Source organism: Oxyura jamaicensis, chromosome 5, assembly GCF_011077185.1.
Source record: "Oxyura jamaicensis isolate SHBP4307 breed ruddy duck chromosome 5, BPBGC_Ojam_1.0, whole genome shotgun sequence".
In the NCBI taxonomy this organism is placed as follows: Eukaryota; Metazoa; Chordata; class Aves; order Anseriformes; family Anatidae; genus Oxyura; species Oxyura jamaicensis.
Genome location: NC_048897.1, coordinates 50290072 through 50304177, shown reverse-complemented (window position 1 = coordinate 50304177; position 14106 = coordinate 50290072).

Below are 14106 nucleotides of genomic sequence, written 5' to 3'. Positions count from 1 at the left end.
GTTAGACTAAGTACAAAACCCCACTGATTTGGTTAAAGTTTCCCCCACTGAGAAAACTTAATTTTGTTCTGAGTAAGTTCTGCAAACAAGCATCACTCTTCCTTCGCTGTTTCTGAAGAGAAGTTTCGGGAATTTCTGTTCCGTGGAAGCTCTCAGCATTTTAAACTCCATCTAGAACAACCAACTGAATTAAAATACTGAGAGCATCTGTAGGACAGCATTTCCAGAGGGATTTAGATGTTCAAGTAAATGATTCCCCCTTGGCTCTGCTTGCTGGAATTACCATGTGTGCCAGCAAACACCAGAAATTTCCTCAAAAGCCCGACGTCTTTTCAAGTGATTCACCACAACAAGCGGGCTGGGAGCAGAACCCAGACATCGTCTGCGGAGTTGAAAGACTTGGCATGTTTCGGATTCAAGGTCTGCAATTAATCAGTGCAGAGCCTGCTACAAACTAGGGCTCCGGCCCCTGATCTCAGCAAGCCTAAATCCAGGCCTGGGTGTGGATGCTGGTGAAGCTGCTGTCACAGCATCTCCCCCAGTCTGGCTTTTTTTTTTAAGGGAAGTTTTTGGAAACAAAGGGGGAGGATTTGGCAGCACGACTGCCTTTGGCCTGGGAGGAGGGAGGCCCATCAGTGGCACCAGGTGTAGGGCAGTCGCCTTCCTGACCAAAAGCAGGTGCTGCTGCCCTTCTGCATTGATTCCCCCCATGCACTGATGGGTTTTGCTGGGGGGGAAAATAAATAAATAAATAAATATTGGATTTGGAGTACAAAATCTCTTAGCAATGTGAAAACAGAACAGCTGATGGTCTCCATAGCCCTAGGCTGGCTCTGGCACCCTCTGGGGCTGGGGTTTCCTGCAGCGTGCCATGCAGCAGCCAGCAGGAGGTTCCAGCCCTGGGTCCCCGGCTGCTCTTTCCAGAGGGATGTGATGGAGCTCTGTGCTGCTGTGTAATGGTGTAAAGGGGACAGCATCACAGAAAGTCACAGAAAATGTTGAGGCTTAAGTGTTTTTTTTTTTTTTTTTTTTTTTTTTTTTTTTTTTCTGAAATCATTTTTTGCTTCATTTTTGTCCCCCTTGACCTTGTAGGGTTATGGATGCACACTGAGCTGCCTCCTGCTTTCCTTGTCAGCTGTCCCAAGCCCCTGCCTGGAAAAAAGCCAAAGCACCGTCACCCCGAAGCAAGGGCTCTATATTGCTGCTGAGCTGCTGCTTTCCCCAAAATCAAGCTGTGTGCTGTCTTTGTGGCTCGTCTTCCCGTTCAGGTGCACTGACAGATTCAAGCCCCTTTCACCCTCCTTCCCAAAACCTTTAGCAGGATGAGATCCTTATGAGCCTTTCTGCACGCTGTTTTCTCTGGCCTTAAGACCATTTCTGTGCTCTTCCTTGCTTTTCCAATTCTCTGCCTGGTCTGTGTGTGCTGTTTGCTGCTGTGTTCCTTCATGGGGCGCAGGTGTAGGACCCTCCCAGGGTTACCTGCAGTGTGCTGCGGAGTCAGTAACCTGAGCACTACCTCATTAAGAACGAGAGCACGTTTGTTTAATGCTTATTTCCTACAAAACCACCCAGTGGAACCAGATGTTTTTGCATCTCTTTGTTCCCCAGGAGCTGAATCCTGCAGAGATGCACACGATTTTCTGCCCAGGATGGATGGGGGCAGCCCAGGTCAGCCCCCTCGTTGGGTCTGATCCCGGTCCCACACCAAGCCATCTTCCCACATTTCTAGAGCTGCCCTGACACCTGCAATCAGTTGGACATTAGCAGTGCTGCACTGGCTGCTGCTCAGCTCCAGGTTTCTCTTCCCTTAGCCTCAGTAATAAATGCCCTTTTTCACCCAGTCTATCATAACACGAGCACTCTCCACCCAGGCATTTGCTTTTACACATTTTCTTCTGCATCTTCCATCTCTCGTGACCTGGCACAGGGGATTCCCAAGCCCCCAGCCCCAACGCCCCCCTGGCTCTGCTCCCCAGCAAGCAGCACGTCAGTTTTATTAACTGGATTATGCAAAGCATTTTCCTGGGCGATGAGGGACCAAGCAGACACCTGGGATCCTCCCTGTCTTGGTGCAGGCTTGGGGAGCACTGCAAAGGGCTGGGTGGGCAGCGCTGTGCTCCCCGAGATGCTCACCGGGCTACTGCATGGGGCTGTGCTTTAATTCCCCCCACATGAGCAGGAACCAGAGTGCTTTCTTCCCTCTGCAGGGGGCAGGATGCGGCCATGGGAACAGGGGCTTCGCCTTATCTCTGCATCCAGTGCCTGGCAGCAGCTCTGACTTATTTAGCCAGCCAAAAAATGCATTATTTTTTTTTTTTCTGGGAATTTACCTGGCAGTTTGTGGCCGTCTCCTGATGCTGCAGAAGCCAAATCATCCTTTGCTTTTCTAGCAAATCCCCATTCCAGTCCACTGGAGCACTGAGGGACCCGACACAGCCCCATCACGGTCCCTGCCTCCGTGCTCAGACACAGATGGGACCTTGGACGCGGCTGCAGGTCCCCGGGGTTCCCACCATCCATGGTGCCGTGGCCTTCTCCCAAATTTTCCACAGCTGCTTTGTTGTAAGGATGAACAGCTGGAGCTGGGCGAACGTATCCCAGTTGCCGCTGTTTTTCCTTTTTTAAAGCCCATCTGTTTGCAGGGAGAGACACAAACCTGAAAGCACATCAAAAGAAAGCCAAACATAGAACGTTAAAAAAAAATAAAATTAAGACAAATAATAGCAAAGAATGAGTGAGTTCCTAACAATCTGCTGACTTTGAAGCCAGTCTCCTGACTTAGGAGCATTGAGAGCTGCCAGTCCTGGGAGCAAGACCACAAAAGAGGCACTGCTTGGCCACGGCATCCTCTTTGCGCATAGGTAAAACCACTGCAGCACCTGAGTGCACCGACATCCCATCTGCAGACCCCCTCAGCCTGGCAGAAGCGATGCTCCGAGAGGTTTTACTCGCTGGATTTCCTGCCGTGCTGCTTGTGCTGGGGATCTGTCCCTGCCAACGTAACTCGCAGGAGAGCATCGGCACGGCTGCGCCGACAGCACCCAGCTTTCCGCGGGTGTTTGGCTCCTGCAGAGCACATCCCTGTGCGGGCATCCCCGCCTGGCACCAGCCACTGCACCGAAAAAGGGTACCCCCCCCCCCCCAAAAAAAAAAAAAAAACAATCTTTTTTTTTTTTTTTTTTTTTCCCAGTGATTTTGGCAGGAGGAAAAACTCAGCCCAACAAATGGCCAAAGGAAGGCGGTGCCGTGCTGAAGGTCCCGGGGTGCTGCGCGGGGGCCGCGTGCGCAAGGAAATAGTTGCAACAGTAAATAGAGCGATTAGCCATTTTTCCAGATGTACCTCGGGCTAGGAGGCCGAGAGGAAATTCCTAGCTGAATGCCTGTCTGTGGGATAATGCTGTTTCCATCGGCCTCCCTGCCAAGAATCACTTAATTATGAGTAATTAAAAAAAAAAAAAAAAAAAAAGGCTTTGATTTGGCTTAAAACTGCCGAGGGATGTGGGGACTGGAAAATGGAGTGAGGGAATAAACAGAAGTGAACCGAGCGACCTCTCCTGCGTGGGGGAAGCAGCGGGTGCAGCAGGATTGGGGTCCTGCTCATGGGGGCAGCGACCGTGCTGCCACCCCATGGGGATGCCTCCCGGTGCCCTAAACACGCGCGGCTCCTCCTGGCCAGAAGGCTCGCCAAGTGTGCCGTCGCCTCCTTTATTCTCCCTGGCAGCCAACGCTCTGTTTTCTCCAAGGGTTCGGGGTTGGAGCGAGGGCGCTGGCTCTCCGGCGCATGGAAACACGCCGCTTTCCCAGGAAAACGTGCCTGGATGGGGTGGGGATGGGGTTTCACATCCTCAGATGAGGTGAAAAATCAGAGCCCCAGAGTGTTGTGGTCAAAATGTACCAGGATTCTTTTAATTTTCCCCTTCCCTCCCAGGGATTTTGGTATGGGCTTTCTGAAACCCAACCCTTCAAGCAGCAAAATGATCCCACCATGCAACGTTACCCCTGAGAAAGCAGAGGTTTTTGCTCAACCCTAACCTTATAGAAAATGGGGTGGGGTCGGTTCGGAGATTTCTGCCCTGGGGATGCGAGCCACCAAGAAAAAAATGCTTAATTTGAAAATTGTCATTGAAAATGGCTTTTGCCAGCTGTTTGCCCCAGAGACAGAGACAGAGCCGACCTGGCACAAAAGGATTTTACTTTGAGGATACCTAAAACCCATCACTTGGGGTAATTGGGGCTGTTTGGGGTCTGGGCTGCCTTCTGGGGGAGCAACGCCCTCGGGGCTGCCGGCTGCTGCCCCTGGCACTCGGGGAGGCTTTAGAAAAGCATAAACGTGGGATTTTCATGCCGTGCATTCGTTTTGTCCACATTTCTAAATCTTGGAGACCCGCAGTGCCAACGGGATGAGGAGGGTATGGACTTCTGGGTGTTATCATGCACTTTTTGACCCTCGGGCTGTGTTATCTAGGTGCTGGCACTGATCTCATGTTGGTCTGCGGAGCCGACGGCTTTGGAAACTCTCTGGGTTTTGTGGGAACAGGGGAGCGAGCTGGAAGCGGTGCAGGGAAGAGATTACTCCGAAGGAAATGGGTGGGGAGGATGGGAGAGGAGGGGCGGGCTGACCGTGCCTCATGTCCAGGTTATGATGGCCACGAGGGCAGTAAAACAGCCGGGATGACGTGTCCGGGACCGCTCCCACCCGGCGGGCGATGAAGGCTGCCCATCCTCTTCTCATGGCTGCAGGCGTGTGAGCGCCGCCAGCCCCCAGCTTTGGCTTTGGGTGCCAGCAAAAATAAAACATCGTCAGTGCCCCATCGGAACGCCAAGTCCTTAAACTTTGGGTCGTGCAGGGGGTTAGCCCTTAAAAGCTGCGGAGCCGCAGGTGGGTGTCAGGATACCCCGTAGGGAGTGCGGAGTGCCCCCAAATCCTGCCCGTCCTGGGGTGCAGCCAGAGCCCTGCTGTGCTCAAAGCAGATGCCGAGGTGGAGAAAGGTTGGGAAAGGTCTAAGGGGAGCGGGATGGGAGGTGCTGGTCGAAGTTTGCTCCCTGCCACTGTTAAACCAGAGCCGTGAGCACCACCTCAGGCACTGATTTATCAGCTTTTCCCCACTGTCTCTCCAGGATGACTGGGAATAACTGGGAATAACCTGGACTCCCTAAAACCATTCAAGCCTTTTGCAAAAGGCCTGTAGGTTTTGACAACACTCTCCGTATGAACAAAGCCGCAGCGACCATCCCGAGCAGCCCTGACTGTGACCTTCAGCTGCCTGGGAGAGTGCCACGGGCACTGACGCGGGCTGAATACCAAGGACCCCGACGTCTGCGGAGGAAATAAAACCAAATTTTTGCAGGGCAGCAAAAACTCACTTAGCTGGGGTCTGCCAGGAGCTGGGGCTCCGATCGGCTCCCTCTGGATGCTGTGAGGGGTGGCCATGCCTCCTCCCTCTCCTGGGGACCGGGAGGAGATGTCTGGGGGGTGCCCAATTTCCTGGTGCCGGGTTTCGGTGGGGTTTTGGTGCCTGGCACCCCAGGAGCTGCACCTGGGTGAAGGCACTTTCCCCTGTATGGTGGGACAGGAGCGGGGGGCACCGGCTTTTCCCTTTGCTCCCCCAAGGCAATTTCACAGCATCAGCAGCACCCTGGGGGCTGTAGTCCAGGAGCTTAAACCTTTAAACCACGAAGGTTTCTGCCCCCGTGTTTGCCTTTTGGCTTTCATCTCTTGTGCTCTTGATATCTTCAAGTCTTCTCCGGCTCGGAGACTTCTTTTTTTCCTCTCTCCTGCCCTTCACAGAGCCATCAGCTTTCTGACGTGGGAGTTTTATTGGAATAAAAGTAGATTTTTATCTCCCCTGCCTGTTTATTAAACTCTCTCCCTTCTTTCACAGTTGGCTACCGCCCACCCGCCCAGACGTTTGTCGATTCAAATCAGGTTTAATCAACTCGCGGTATCGGACACAGTAAAATTGGATTTCTGAAAGCCCAATAAAGTCGCGCCAGCTCGCCGTGCTGCGGCTCGGGGAGCTCAGATTTCATCGCCTCGTGTCGGCAGCTGCGAGAAGCAGCCCACAGGAAACTCATCTGCTGGGCTCCAGCAGGCTGCTGGAAACGGCTGAAGCCTCTCCCGAAGAAATATTGACTATCAGTATTCCTATTAACACGCTGCTGTCAGGGATGACCACGGGTAATAAATACGGCTGTATCTTTTCATCGGCCCGCCCGTTCATCACTGTCTGGGGAGCTTCCCTCGCTGCTGGGCTCTCCCCCCGATGCCGCACAGAACCCGTCCCCCTTTGCCCCCTGTCCTTCCCCAAAGGATCAGGCTGTTTCGTGCCATGATCTGGGGTATTTTCCCTTTTATTATTATTATTATTATTACTTTTTATGCAGCAAAGAGCAGGGCGAGGAGCCCCTGCAAAATGCTGGCTGAAGTTTTCACGGGCATGGGAAAGGGCAGGCGAGTGCGATGCTCCTGCTGGCCAGTAATTAGATTTCCATAGTTAAAATAGAGATACTAGCAGGCTTGGATTACCCTTGGGTCCAATTTTCTCCACTGGGAGTGGAGAAAGGCAAGCAGCTTTCTTCAGTATCGCATGGAAGGCTCTGAGGCATGGTGGGAGACAGCAGGTCTGTGCTGGACTCTTTGCCCAGCAGCTTTACCTGGCTGAGAGCCAGTGCCAGAAAAATCCCTGTTCACAAACTAAATTTGAGGCAGGCGAGGGCCCCGTGTCCCATGGAGTGCTGGCGAGGACAAGACTTCCCTCGCTCACCATGAGAGTGGCACCCAAGCAAGGCACACGATAGATAATTATGAAATTAACCCCGAGGGGAAGCTGATTCGTGTATTAACAAGCCAGGGTGTCCAAAATGCCCCCGATTTCCCTCCTGCCTCCTGCACGATGACAGAAACCTGAATGCCCCACGCCGAGCAAAGCAGCTCTCCCCCGAGCATCCCATACTGGAGACACTGGTGGCTGGGGGTCCCCTCGCTCCCCTGCCAGGGCTGGAGATGAAATCCTGGCAATTTCCAGGTGTCCCAGCCTGCCCGGCACAGCAAAAGGCTGCCCTGGAACAAACCAGCTGCGGCACGGCGGAGGAGTGATGCCAGCAGGGTTTGGGGCTGGGAGGGAGGAGGTGGACAAGACAGATGGCTGGGTAGGGACGGATGGAACGGGCTGGTGGGGATGGAGAGGGAAAAGATGACAAGGACGCCGCTAAAAAAGACAAAGTGCTGGGGTCTTCCAGCAGGGAGCTTGCTGAAAATCAAAATGCAGGAAAAGGGCGCTGGGTGGGTGCTGGTGCTGGTTGCTTTTTGGATGTGGGGAGCCCTGCTGCTCTCCCCCACCACAGACAGGTCCCCACGGCCAAGCACTGCAGGGGTCTGAGCCCTTAATTAGGCTTTGCCATCACGAACGAAGATGGATTCCCACCCCAGCGTGAGCATGGGCAAGCTCAGGAATATCTCCCGTCGCCCAGACCGCAGCCATTGCACCCTCAGCCCCCGGTCATTAAAAGGAAATTCATTTCGCCGGGTGCTGAAGTAAGCAGACGTTCTGATTTCGGGTCTGTTATGACTGTTAACCAGCTAGATCTCGCTTTAATAGCTTATTTAAAGCGCCGGGCCTCTGACAGCCCGCGTGATGGATGGAGCTGTCAGCGCCGGCTTCGTTTGGAGAGGAGAGGAACATCTCTTCAGCCCGAAGCCCCATAAATCAAAAGGATGAAAACCGCCGAGTGCATTTTTCTGGACAGGGGCGTCCTTCTCCCCACTGAGTGTAGCAGGCACTGAATTGAGCAGGGATTTATCTGGCCTGAAACCCCTTCTGACAGGTGCTTTCGTGGCTCCAGCAGAGGACATGGGGCTGGGAGCAGCAAGGAGAAGTGCTGGCTCCTTCCCGAGCCCACTGTGGGGACCCGGCCACGCAGACCCTCGAGAACCACAACCCGAGGCTGCTGGGGGCCGGCAGCACCCTAAAACTGCCCCCAGCCCCCCCGGAGACTCATCCTGCATGCAGGCTTTCCCTTTCCCTTTCCCTTTCCCTTCCCCTCTCCCTTCCCCTTTCCTTTTCCCTCCCCCTCCCCCTTCCCCTTCCCCTTCCCCTTCCCCTTTCAACTCAAAGGACGGGCATTTTTTCAAACACACGCACCCAAGGCTCGATCCCAGCCCTTTCGAGGTCAAACCCTACCTTTATTAAACACTTCCCAAGGCAAAACCATGCCTCTAAAACCTCAGGTGAGCAGCACACGCTGCCCCATCCCCACCAGGCACCTTGGTGCCTCTGAGCCTGCTGACACCCATCGGGGACACGCCGGTGGCTCCCCCCGCATCCGCCTCGGCTCAGCGATGGGGAGGGGGCCTGGGGGCTTTGCCCCCTGCCCAGCCCCGGTTCCCGATGCCAAGGCAGCGCTGCTGATGGTGCACAAACCCAGGTCCAGTTTCACACCGCAGCCACCGCCGTGCTCCCGCAGCTCCTTTGGGCTCGCCGGTGGTCTCCGGGAGCTGAAGGGAGAGGGAAAGGTAGCAAGCCACGTAATTAGTTGTCGGTTCAGTGATGAATATCACTTGCAAACAGGTAATCTCAGCCCAAGCAGGCTTCTTCGTGGCACTTCTCCTAATGAATGAATGTAGCCGGCTGCTCCTTCCCCTTTTAATATTAATACGAACGCGTGCGGCTGTTGCCGGAATAAACAGGGCACCTGTCGGCGAGAGCAGACCTCTTAATTTCGGATGGGAAACTCGATGATATTCATCACTGCTTGAGCTAAAACTGCTGCCCCGTCCCTCGCGTGGGCTGTCAGCCCCCAGCAGCCCACCGGCCCTCCCTGCCTCGGCTGCAAATTGGTAATTCGGCTCCCGGCACTGAGCCCGGAGCATCGCATTTGCATCATGACAGCGGCGTCGTGTAAAATCGTCACGGAGTGGTAATCGTGCCAGGCAGCAATCCCGTGCGTGGCTCCCAAGCAGCGCCCTGCCCTCATTTCAGTGGGATTGAACGGGGCCGGAGGAGGATGCTCTGCTCCTGTGCTTGCTGCAAATTCATCATCCCCACGGTGAAAAGGCAGCAGCGCAGTGATTTCGTCCCAAATGCAATTTCCACTTTTTGGAATAAAGCTGCCTGACCTCTGAGTCAACCCAACCTCAGCGCACGACCCACCCGGACTGAATTTGGGGGAAATAGCTGGGCTTTTTCTGCAGCGGTGCCCCTGGAGGTTACCCAGAAGTGGCTCTTCCTATCACAGCCCCGGTGCCGGGTTTCCTTGCACAGGCTGCACTGCTCTCTGCAGACCCGGCCATCTGTGACTCGGGTCACGATTCGGCGGAGCTGGGGACACGGATGACCCTATGGCTATCATATCCGTGCACTATTTAAAAATAGAAACGTCGATAATGATCCGTCTCTCTTGCAAGCCCAGAGGGTAGCGGCTTGATGAGCTTATTGATCTCATCGCTGTGCCCAGGGAGGGGTGGAGGAGGCGGGGGTGCTCCGAGAGAAATCGGGGAGCAGCCGGGATGGGAGACCCCTGGGTCCCTGGGTGCCCAAATGGTGCCGGCAGCTCCTGCTTTGTGCCCCCAAACGTCCCACAGCCTGTGGGGCTGGGGCTGGCATTCAGCTGGTGCAGAGGGGATGAAGGAGATGGCTTTGGGGTGCTGTGTTGTCCCCACGATCAATAGCGGGGAGATATGGGAAAATAGGAACAGGGAGAAGGAGGAATGCTGTGAGAGCTCGCCACATGGTGCTGGGATGTGCCAGCCTGCAGTGGGGTCCCCTGCAATGCCATCATGCTCCTGGCCCCGTCCCTGAGCCCCGGGACCCCAAAGGCAAATCTGGGGCTGTTCCCAGCTCGCTGCCGGTTTGTGTGACCATGGCAAAGCCACTTCATCTTCCTTCCCAAAATCCAGGTGGATCCCTTCTTCCCAAGCCAGGTGTTGTTGGGACCTGGTGATGCTGTGTTCCCCCAGTCTGACCCCAGGTTCCCTGTTCCCAGCCTGAAGAGGGGAATCACTCTGCAGCCCGTCAGCCGAGCCAAACCCCACATTTCTGCACATCCGATAGGAAGAGGGGAAGGTATTCAGGTCCCATCCAGGCATCAAGAAATCAATAAAGCAGCAGCAGTCAGTCCCTGCCCCAGGGTGACCGCCTGGATCAGACGCACCCCAAAGGGGCCACGGCACCGGGCTGAGCCCTGGTTTGGGGTTTTACCAAGCAGAGCGAGGCAGCAGCATTGCCACGTAGCTGCCAGAAGCGCGCAGCATAAAGCAAATATGTCTCCCGATGGATGGGGACGGACCGGCGACGTTTTAAAAAAGTGATTTATGCTCTAATCGGTCTTGAAGCTTCATTATTCCAAGCATTAGTGTGTCTGATCCAGTGGCCTTATTTGTTAATGCACTGAAAGCAGCAGCAGATGTGCTATTTTTCATCTGTGACCCGATCAGCTCGCTGATTCATCTACTTCCATTTTCATTCTCCTGTCATTGATTTATTAATGATGTCTTACTTATCTGGAGCTCTTTCGGAGGGCTTCCACGGCACAGCCCCCCGAGAGATGCCGGAGGAGTCCCCTCCCCACCTTCCCCCATTTTTAAACCGCATTCATCCCGATCGCTCCAGAGCTCAGCTGCTTTAATCATTCAGTAACTGCAACAACCTCTGCGGCTCGTGCAATTTGTGCACCATTTGTCTGCTGCCGGAGCCGCCTCGCTCTTTTCTGTCGCGGGTGGGGACGGAGATGGCCGGGGCTGTACGTGGCAGCGGGGCTGGGGGCACAGCATGGGGACAAGGGGGTCTGACCCTGCTCCAGCTGCCCAGCTGTGATCTGAATTGGCTCCAGGGATAAATAATCACCCCCTGCTCTTCCTCTCTGCCCCACGTGCTGCTCGAGCACGGGGATGCCCCAAGGTCTTTTCTCCAGTGCCCATCCAGAAGCTCCCCAGGATGGCGATGTCCAGGCTGAGAAAAGCCTCTCTGCTTTGGTCCAGCCTGGGAAAATCCCTGGGGCAGGGCTTGTGCAAGCATCTCAATTTCCCCCTGGCTTTGAGAAGAAGCCGGTAAGGAGTTGGGTCCAACCGTGGGGAGCTTACGTGGGTTTTCTTGCACAAACAAGCACCTGCTGCGCTGCCTGTTCGACCTGGCTGTGCTGGACCTGTGGGCAGTGCCTTGGGTTGTTCCTCCTCTTCTGAGAAGTGTCTTTATTCCCATGTGTCTCCTGAGTGTGAGCCTGGGATGGGTCACTGGCTTGCTTTTGCTGCAGAAGGGGGTTTTCTTCCTGCCACTGCCCTGTTCGTTGATCCCTTGTGGCCAAGCCACCGAGCAGAAGGACAGCGGTGCCCTGGCAGAGAAGCTGTGGCTGTCCCAGCCCCGTGCTGTCCCCAGGATCCCCTGGCCAGGTCAGGCTCTCAGCACCCAGCATCTACCAGCCTTTTGGCTCCCCAAACCTTTCCCTGTTTTGCCATTGGGCTTTGCCAAGCTGCTCAAAGCAATCCCATGTCCCCAAATCTGCAAGGTGTCCTCTTGCTGAGCCACTCTGCCCTAAAGCCTCGTAGCTTTCCAAAAACCAGGCAAAGAAACCAAATTCTGCACACAAACAAAAAAAAAAACAAACTCAGAAAAGCACACACAGCTCAGCAGGCTTTTGTTCAGCATCACTGCTCGAGTGAAACCCTACAAATTCCCATCTTTAATGCCTGGCAGTGCTGGCCCTGGGGACACCTCCCTGTGCTGCTGGGGCTGCCGTGGGGCTGGGGGTGCCCGTGCACCCCTCCTGGGGCCCAGATGTGCTGGTGGAGACCTCGCTCCTCCATCCCACTGCTCCTTTGATTTCCAGCCTCGCTAACTCCCTGGCTCTTCGCATCATACTTGGCTCCTACGTGTTATCCTGGCCTTTAGCCTCTCTTTATATATTTATTTTTTAATTCTTTATTTTTTCTTGCAGGGGAAACAAAGTTTCCCGATTTTTCCCTGTGCTCCCTTCACCTCACCTGAGGCTTGCTGCGCTGATGCAGGGTCAGAGCCGCCCGTGTGACAGCCAGCAGGTCTGCCTTACGTTATTGGCACTATAGACAAGCCCTCTCTGCTTTTATAAATGTAAGTACCTTTCTGAATCAATAAATCAACATTAACACTGCTTTAAATTGGTACAACATGTCGAGGGAATTTGCTGGGTAATTCTTTTTCCTTCTGATTAATTCACTTTGTCCGCTCCAAGCCCTGCTGCTTCGGGGGCCGATCCTCATCTCAGCACCTCGGATTTTCACCAGCTGAGCCAGAGCCTGATGGTTTTGTTCTCCCCGGGAAGGGACATGCCCAGCACCACGAGCATGGACAAAACTTCCCCAGCCCCTCTGGATTTCGGCACAGCTATTATCTGCCGGAGCCACGAGCGCGCGCTTTGTAAGGCTGCACAGATCCGCATAGAAATGGAAGAAAGGAGCTCAGGGTTCTGGTCGGGGCTGTGAATAATGCTGGTTTTAAACTGCCTGAATCGAGTGTTTAGTGTAATACACCCCACCTGCTTCCCAGCCACAATTAGGGCTGCTGAGATCAAGCGACTCGCTTGGAAAGGCCCCGAAGAGATGTTTGCACGTTGACACAATCCATTACCCTATCTCCACGGGTTTTATTGTCACTATTTATTAAGGACACTGTAAATGTGCAAAGCTGCCTCATTCTGCAGGGAAGAGGCCCTTAATGGGCTCGGGGGAGACCAAAAGCCCAGACATCTGTGTGGGAAATCAGTGCCCCCCCTAAAGGGGCGAGACCCCCGGGACGCGCTCGATGGGGCTGAGTTACGTGCGTAGGAAACTTTCCCCACGTCTTTTTTCCTAAAACATTTCGAAAACAAAGCCCTGGGTCACCTCGCTTCAGCTCACGTCTCCCCCATGGCCCCTTATGAGAGGGACTCAGCTCAGCCTCACATCTCTTGCAATTACCAGTTCGCAGCCTTGGGGCTTCAGCCTCTCGCTCCCTCCAAATGGGAGCTCTCTTGGCTTCCCCCCATACTTTCTGCCTTCTTCCTCTATCTTCTTTCCCAGCATTTTTTTTTTTTTTTTTTTTTTTTTTTTTTTTTGTACAGGGAATTTAGGTTGGAAATGCCTTTTTGGATCTATTATTTAATTTATTATTAATTTTTTCCTGCTTGCTCGCAGCATCCTAATGGCTCGGCGCGCGGATCTGGGGAGAGCCGGGCGTGGATGTGGCGGCTTGGGCTGCCCTCTCTTGGCATTGCTGCTGGTTGCACAGAGCAAAACCAGCATTTCGAGGCAGCTCGCTCGTGATGCTGGGTTACAAGTGCTGCTTTAAAGCTCTCCCACTCCCTCCTCTCATCACATCGTGCTCGGGTTCCCAGCTCGCTGGTTTAAGGTCACGGACCATATTGCGGCTGGGCGATGCGGGCACATCTGTCCGCCAACTTCCTTAATGAACCTTTTCAATCTCCTTTTTGGCCCGCCGGTAGCTCAGACACGGCCCTTGGGGGAGTAATTAAGGATTTTCACGACATTTGTGAATGTGACCTCCTGCCTCCCCCCCGTTCCGGTGTAAATCACTGCGGCGCACACGTGCTAAGTCACGAAATCCCCCTGAGCCACGGGGGCACGGTGCTCAATAGCGCTTGGCAAGTCCTGCGACTTGTTCTTGGCAGGCAGACTGCTGAATTTCATCAGCGAGATGGAGAAAGGTTACAGCCGAAGGTTACAGACAATCTCTCTCTCTTCTTTTTTTTTTTTTTTTTTTTTAAATAAAAATTAAATTTGGGTAGCCTCGAGCTGTTTAACCCAGCCTCGCTTGTTGGCAGCCTGCTGGTTCTCCCCTTTGCAGGGTGCTCGCAGGAGGCATCCGGGTGCTGTCGTGTCATCCCTTGGGCTCTGGAGCAAAACCATCTGGGTGTGCAGCCCCAAAAATGCCTCGTTTTGCTGCAGCAAAGGCTCCTTCGAGAGCCACTTGTTCTCAAGCTCCCCACAGTGACCAGGGCTGGAAGCCGGACCGGTGCCTCCACCCTTTGCAGAAGTGGCACCAGGAAATGAACCCCAAAGGCACGTCCTGCTTCCATGGTGTTGGGTAAAACAGCCCTTTCGTTTCCAGGCAGCCCTATCTCGGGGGGTGAAGGACACGG